The sequence below is a fragment of the Cebus imitator genome, unplaced genomic scaffold, assembly GCF_001604975.1.
Source record: "Cebus imitator isolate Cc_AM_T3 unplaced genomic scaffold, Cebus_imitator-1.0 Scaffold12, whole genome shotgun sequence".
Taxonomy (NCBI): Eukaryota; Metazoa; Chordata; class Mammalia; order Primates; family Cebidae; genus Cebus; species Cebus imitator.
In genome coordinates, this window is record NW_016107327.1 from 10,147,033 (window position 1) to 10,154,038 (window position 7,006).

Consider the following 7,006-nt stretch of genomic DNA (forward strand, 5'->3'; position numbering starts at 1 on the left):
TACCCCGTGAATCTAAAATAAAAGTTGAAATTATTAAAAACAACAACAAAACTTACCTTTCATCACAACTTAGAAAGTTTTGGCCTTTCTTACTTTTAGCTATATATCTTTTCGTGTGATTTATGCCTTTACAATTAGTTGTGTGTGTTTTTTAATCACTTTTTTACTCTTAAAAAAATCATGTTCATTGTGGCAATTAAAAAAAGAGAGGTATAAAGAATAAAATCTCTCAATGGATTTCTTAATTTTGCATATTGATTAAAAGAGCTAAAACCTTTAATTTATTAAACATATTCTGGATGGGCTTGGTGGCTCAGGCCTGTAATCCCAGCACTTTGGGGGGCTGAGGTGCAGGGATTGCTTGAGGAAGGGAGTTCAAGACCAGTCAGGGCAACATAGCGAGACTCTGTCTCTATGAAAATAAAAACAAAAAAAATAAGCTGGGCATGGGAATTCATACCTGTAGTTCCAGCTACTCAGGAGACTGAGTTGGGAGGATTGCTTGACCCCAAGATTGATTAAAGGTGTTCAGTAAGAGGTGTTCACACCACTCCACCCCAGTCTGGGTGACAGAGCAAGACCCTGTCTCACAAAATAATAATAATAAATATAAAATAGTCCTATAATAGATACATGGGTGGGCAAAAAATGATCCATTAATATTTATTAATATTTAAATGATTTTGTAGGACCTTTTAATATTCTCTATTAGGTTTCTATTGCTGCATAACAAGTTATCACAAACTTAGCTGCTTCAAACAATAAGTTTCTTATCTAGCAGTTCCCATGGGTCACAGGTCCAGGCACAATGTAACTGGGTCCTCTAATCAGGGACTCACAGGCTGAAGCTAAAATGTTGACCATGCTGTATGTTCATCTGGAGATTTGACTGGGAAAGAATCTCTTTCCATGCTCATTCAGGTTGTTGGCAGAATTCATTCCCTTGCAGTTAAAGGACTCAGGTCACCAGTGTTTAGTGTTTTGCAGTTGTCTGATGGAGGTCACCCACAGATCCCAGAAGCTGCCTATACTTTGCTGCTATGTGGCTCTCTCCGGGGCAATTCACATGGCTGCTTCCTCAAGGCTGAAAGGACAGTCAAGCTCCATTCTGCTAAGAAGGAGTCTTACATAACATAGCGTAATCACAGGAGTGTTGACATTGCACCATCTTTGCTATCTCTATTGTATTGGTGAGATGTGAATGACAGGTCCTATCTACACTCAAGGAGAAGGGCACCAGAAGGCAGAGATCACTGAGGGTCTCCTTAGGGTCTGTCCACCACACATTCTCTATGCAATTCCGATTTCTCCTTGAAATACAAATAATAGAGAAAAATGACAAAGAGCTTCATGAGCATTTTATACTGACCTGTAAAGGTCAACTGTGCTGCTTTAGGTCTGTTGCTTCAAGTACAGGTTTGATCAGGATTTAAAAAAATTAACATAACTTCTTGTATAAGCACTGTGCTAAAATTGCAGAAACTAGGACCATAACTTGGTTTTTGTAATAATGTTAGCAGAGTACATACAAGAATAAACATAACAGCATTAGATTGTAAAGACTGGGGTGAGGTCAGGCGCAGTGGCTCACACCTATAATCCCAGCACTTTGGGAGGCCAAAGCAGGAGGATTATTTGAGCCCAGGAGTTCAAGACCAGCATAGACAACACAGAGAGATCCAGTCTCTACAAAAAAGAAAAAGCTTAGCCAGACATGGTGGCATGGGCCTGTGGTCCCAGCTACTTGGGAGGTTGAGGCAGGAGGATCGCTTTAGCCTGGGAGCTTGAGGCTGCAGTGAGCCATGATCACACCATGGCACACCAGCCGGAGGGACAGAGCAAGGCGCTGGCAAAAAAAAAAAAAAAAAAAAAAAAAAAAGAAAGGAAGGGAGGGAGGGAACCAGAGAGAGAGAGAGAGAGAGAGGAAGAGAGGAAGGGAGGAAGGGAGGAAGGCAGGAAGGGAGGAAGGAAAGAAGGAAAAGAAAAGAAAGATAGATGATACCAAAGTGACACTAGTCATGAGCTCTTGTGAGGAAAGTTACTGGCTTTATCCTTTTTAGGCTGCTGGGGTGGATATAAAAGATGGGTCTGGCTGTGCGTAGTGGCTCATGCCTGTAATCCCAGCATTTTGGGAGGTCGAAGTGGGTGCATCATTTGAGGTCAGACATTCAAGACCAGCCCGGCCAACGTGGTGAAACCCATCTCTACTAAAAATACAAAAAGAAGGCGGGGGGGATCACCTGAAGTCAGGATTTCTAGACCAGCCTGGCCAACATAGTGAAACCCTGTCTCTACTAAAAATACTAAAAAATGCTAAAATAATTAGCCAGGCATGGTGGCAGGCACTTGTAATCCCAGCTACTCAGGAGACTGAGGCAGGAGAATTGCTTGAACCCAGGAGACAAAGGTTGGAGTGGGCCAAGATTGCATTACTGCACTCTAGCCTGGACAACAGAGTGAGACTCTGTCTCAAAAAGTAAAAATAAAATTAAATAAAAGATGGGATCTGGAAAATCTTTCTTTCTTAGAAATTTATTTCCTAGTTCTGTAAAAATGGTAGTATTAGGTGCTTGCTATCATTTAATAATATACCTGTGGGCTAAAAGATGTAAGTGCTATATAAAATCAGCCAATTATGTTAAACTAGCATATCTGTCTTTATTGTGGTTGTCATTAGCCTGAATAGAAAGGCCTTTAAAATTGATTTTATGTATCTATATTTGAGACGGGTCTCACTCTGTCATCTAGGCTGGAGTGCAGTGGTGTGAACACCCCTTACTGAAGTCTTGAACTCCTGGGCTCAAGCAATCCTCCCACCTTAGCCTCCCAAGTAGCTGGAACTACAGGCACACACCACTCCACCTGGCTAATTTTGTAATTTTTTGTAGAAATAGGGTCTCACTATATTGCTCAGGCTTGTCTCAAACTCCTGGGCTTAAGCAATCCTCCCAACTTGGCCTCCCAAAGTGCTGGGATCAGAGGTGTGAGCCACACTGCACCTGGGCAAAAACTGATTTTTGGGGAAAGTATTTGAATGCATTTTGTTTTGTATTGTATTTATCCAATAAAGTATTTCAAGGCCGGGCGTGGTGGCTCATGCCTGTAATCTCAGCAGTCTGGGAGACCAAGGAGGGCGGATCTCCTGAGATCTGGATTTCTAGACCAGCCTGGCCAACATAGTGAAACCCTGTCTCTACTAAAAACACAAAAATTAGCTGGGCGTGGTGGTGCACACCTGTAATCCCAGCCACTCGGGAGGCTAAGGTGGAGGTTGCAGTGAGCTGAGACTGTGCCACTGCACTCCAGCCTGGGCAACAGAGAGAGATTCTGTCTCAAAACAAGAAAAAAAGTATTTCACTAGTAAAAAAAAAATTAAATATAAGCATAATCTAAGACAGCAAGTGTCTTAAAAAATTTTTGAAGCAATGATTTCATTTTCTTTGTTTCTTCATCACAAAGGTAATAAAATTTTGTAATGTAACATTGTAATTATCAAAAGAGGTTTTGGAAATACCCAGTTTTTCGTTCAAACCCCATTCATTTGCTATGGAAACTTATTTCACTTGCTGTTTGCTTCCATCGTCAGACCCTTGCACATGCAGTTCAATCATCCTATAAAAGCTATTTACCTTCATCTCTTCTTATCTAGGTCTTTGCTCATCACTCACATCCAACAGTCTGAGGAACATTTTTAAAAAGTATTTTTCCTCAAGCATGTAAGTTGCTCCATTACATGCTTGAAGTAAGCACTTGCATTCTTACTGACTGCCCAGCATCTGAACCTTCATCTGTGTTTGGGGACTCTTTACCAAATGAAGCAGCATGCATGCCCCACCACAGACACTGAAAATGCCCGATATTTGTTTTCCTACCCCCACAGCAGGGAGGAAACTGAGATACAACCTAGACTGCACCAATCAGTTGCATTCACAATAGACTTTGAATAAATAAGGAGACAGTGAAATTAAGAAGCAGGGATAATCCATTGCAGTGAGAGGGTAGAGGTGGTAACACCCTATTTCCAGAGGCAACAGTGTCAGGGATCTAATAGAGCACAGCCTTGTGCCTAGTGTGGCTGGTGTGGATGCCAAAAACCATGGAGTGTAGCCCAGAGAGAGCAGGAGTATTGTCATCACAGGACCATGACTTTTAAAGGCATTGTTCCTAACTTCCAAGCCGTGTTCTCCAGCCCTTCTGGAGTTTCATCAGCTGCCAAATGCCATTGTAATAAATTTTCTTTCTGCATATGGTAAGCCCCAATTGGTTTTTGCTGTTTGCTACTAAGAACCCTGTGTACCTGCTGCATCAGGAACCTCCCCTAGTCCCCATACTTTTTATAATGTGATTGCTTAATACTCTGTTGCCACACTAGACTCCATGGTACTGATCTGTTTTGTTTATCATTGAATCTTCAGTCCCCTATAATCACCCAAGAAGAAACTGGTTGGGTGAATGAATTAAACTCTCTTAAGCTCTCATTTCCTCATCTGTATATTTGGAAGAGTAGCTTTGTTTGCTTGTTGTTCGAGACAGTTTCCCTCTGTTGCCCAGGCTGGAGTGCAATGGCACGATCTCAGCTTACCACCACCTCCACCTCCTGTGTTCAAGTGATTCTCCTGCCTCAGCCTCTAAGTAGCTGGGATTAGAAATGCCTGCCACTACACCCAGCTAATTTTTTTTTTGTATTTTGAGTAGAGATGTCGTTTCAATGTTGGCCAGGCTCGTCTCGAACTCCTGACCTCAGGTGATTCAACCTGCTTCAGCCTCCCAAAGTGCTGGGATTACAGGCGTGAGCCACTGCGCACAGCCAAAATAATAGTTCTAAAGAAAGACTGAGAACTAACAGGAAGGAAACTTGGACAACCTCCATTGCAATCATCTCATTTTACAGACAAGGAGCTGAAGACCCAAAAGAGTAAATAATTTGCCTAAGTTTGGTGGATGAGTTCAGAGCTGTTTTTTACTCCCAGGTCAGTACGCTTTCTACACACCATGATGCCTATAAAATATTATAGGCATTAATGTTTTTGTCCCCCACCTCTACCTTCATATGTTGGAGCCCTAACCCATCAAGGTGATGATATTGGGAGGCAGGGCCATTGGAGGTAGTTAGGTTTACACGAGATCATGAGGACAGGGTCCCTACGATGGAATTAGTGCCTGCAGAAGAAGAATAGACATCAGAACTTTCTCCCTCCACCATGGGAAGACACAGCAAAAAGAAAGCCATCTGCAAGGCAAAAGAGGGCCCTCACTAGAACCCAATCACATTGGCACCCTGATCTCAGACTTCCAGCCTCCGGAACAGTGAGAAATAAATGTCTGTTTTAGTCACCTAGGCTATGGTATTTTGTATAGTGCCCAGGCTCAGACAAACATGTTATTTGATGATATTTTCACTTTAAACTTAAACTGGGCCAGGTGCCATGGCTCACGCCTGTAATTCCAGCACTTTGGGAGGCCGAGGCTGGTGGATCACCTTAGATCAGGAGATTGAAACCAGCCTTACCAACAACATAGTGAAACCGTGTCTCTACTGAAAATACAAGATTAGCCAGGCATAGTGGCATATGCCTGTAGTCCCAGCTGCTGGGGAGGCTGAGGCAGGAGAATCGCTTGAACCTGGGAGGTGGAGGTTGAAGTTAGCCGAGGCTGCATCATTGCACTCCAGTCTGGGCAACAAGAGCCAAAGTCTGTCTCAAAAAAAAAAAAACAAAAAACAACTTAAATTGAAATATGCATGCATTTATTGGTAGGTCGCACAGAAGGCAGGCACAGGCGTTATGAAGAATGTCCCATGTAAGATTCAAGTATGGCAACCAGCATATGCATTCACGTTTGCTATGCGTGCTCAGGTGTGAGAGCCAGAACACGAAAATTACTTCTACTCACAGGGAGTCTAGTACATACATTATTTTGTTCTCTCAGCAACTCTATAAAGTAGAAATTGTTATGCTACAGACGATTAAAACAAGAGAAAAACAGGCTCAGTAAAGATAATTGAATTATTTTGGGTGCTGCAGCCAACCATCAAGTTGCAATGACCAAATTGAAGCCAAATAAATTGCTCGCTTCTGACCCATCTCATGTCCCCATCTAAGTTACATCATAAAATTACAATCCTGTGACATTTTTCATAATCTAGACAGGCCTTTCACTTCATTGGTCTGTTTAAGTCTTGCCACTCTTCCTACCTCTCTGAGGGAGTTCATAATAATAGACATGAGCTGTTAAATCTTCTTTTTCAGATTACCCGTAAGTATCCTGACTTCTCATGCCATAAATAAGCCTAGGAGACCCTACTTCACAGTTTCTTGTCCATACATTAGGTAATAGGTGTGAATTTTCAGAAGTCTCTAAATTCAAAGCATTAATGAACCACAAATGGACTTTTAACGTAATTGAATCCCGGTTACTATCTTGACCTTTTCATTTATTTTCAGAAACCGCTTCTCATTTAAGTGATACTTAGCTACTAAGAAGATTCACAGAGTGATTCAGAGTCGAGTATGATGTCCTCACCGTTGAATGTTCAGAGAATATTTTTTCTCTTTCCATAGTCTTCGGGAGCAACACAAATGTCTAGGGGATGTGGAATTCTTATATGCTAACATATCTTTGGCATTAACTCCCCCAATTATTAAATGCAAGGCACACTTCCCCGGCACCCTAAACCGCTAATTTAGGGACACTGGCGCAGAGCGGAATCGTTCAAGGTCACTAGGGCAGCAGGTGCGGGACCTGAACCCGCGCGGTCGGGCCCGTCTCCATCCCCGAAGTCGGCTCAGGTCTTCACCCACTCGTGGGGCTCACCCTCGCCGGCTGCGACCTCGCTGGGAGACCCTGGTCTGCCCGCCCTCCCGGTGGCCGGGCTTGGAACCTCGCTTCTGGAAGGTTCCCGTGTGGCTGACAGTGGGGCGGCTCGGGGAAGCCGGGGCGGAGCCGGCGGCGGCAGGATCTTCAGGCTACGCCTCCCGGGGCCGCTCCGCCACGCCTGTTGGCGGAA

The 7,006-nt window shown here is 43.3% G+C and overlaps 1 non-coding gene across 1 annotated transcript; it reads left to right on the top strand.

The window, feature by feature from the left end:
- The first annotated feature begins 1,445 nt into the window (after positions 1 to 1,445).
- Positions 1,446 to 1,588, top strand: LOC119467168. Its single transcript, XR_005195699.1, has one exon. It is a non-coding gene; the product is annotated as a small nucleolar RNA SNORA81 (small nucleolar RNA).
- Positions 1,589 to 7,006: the final 5,418 nt, after the last annotated feature.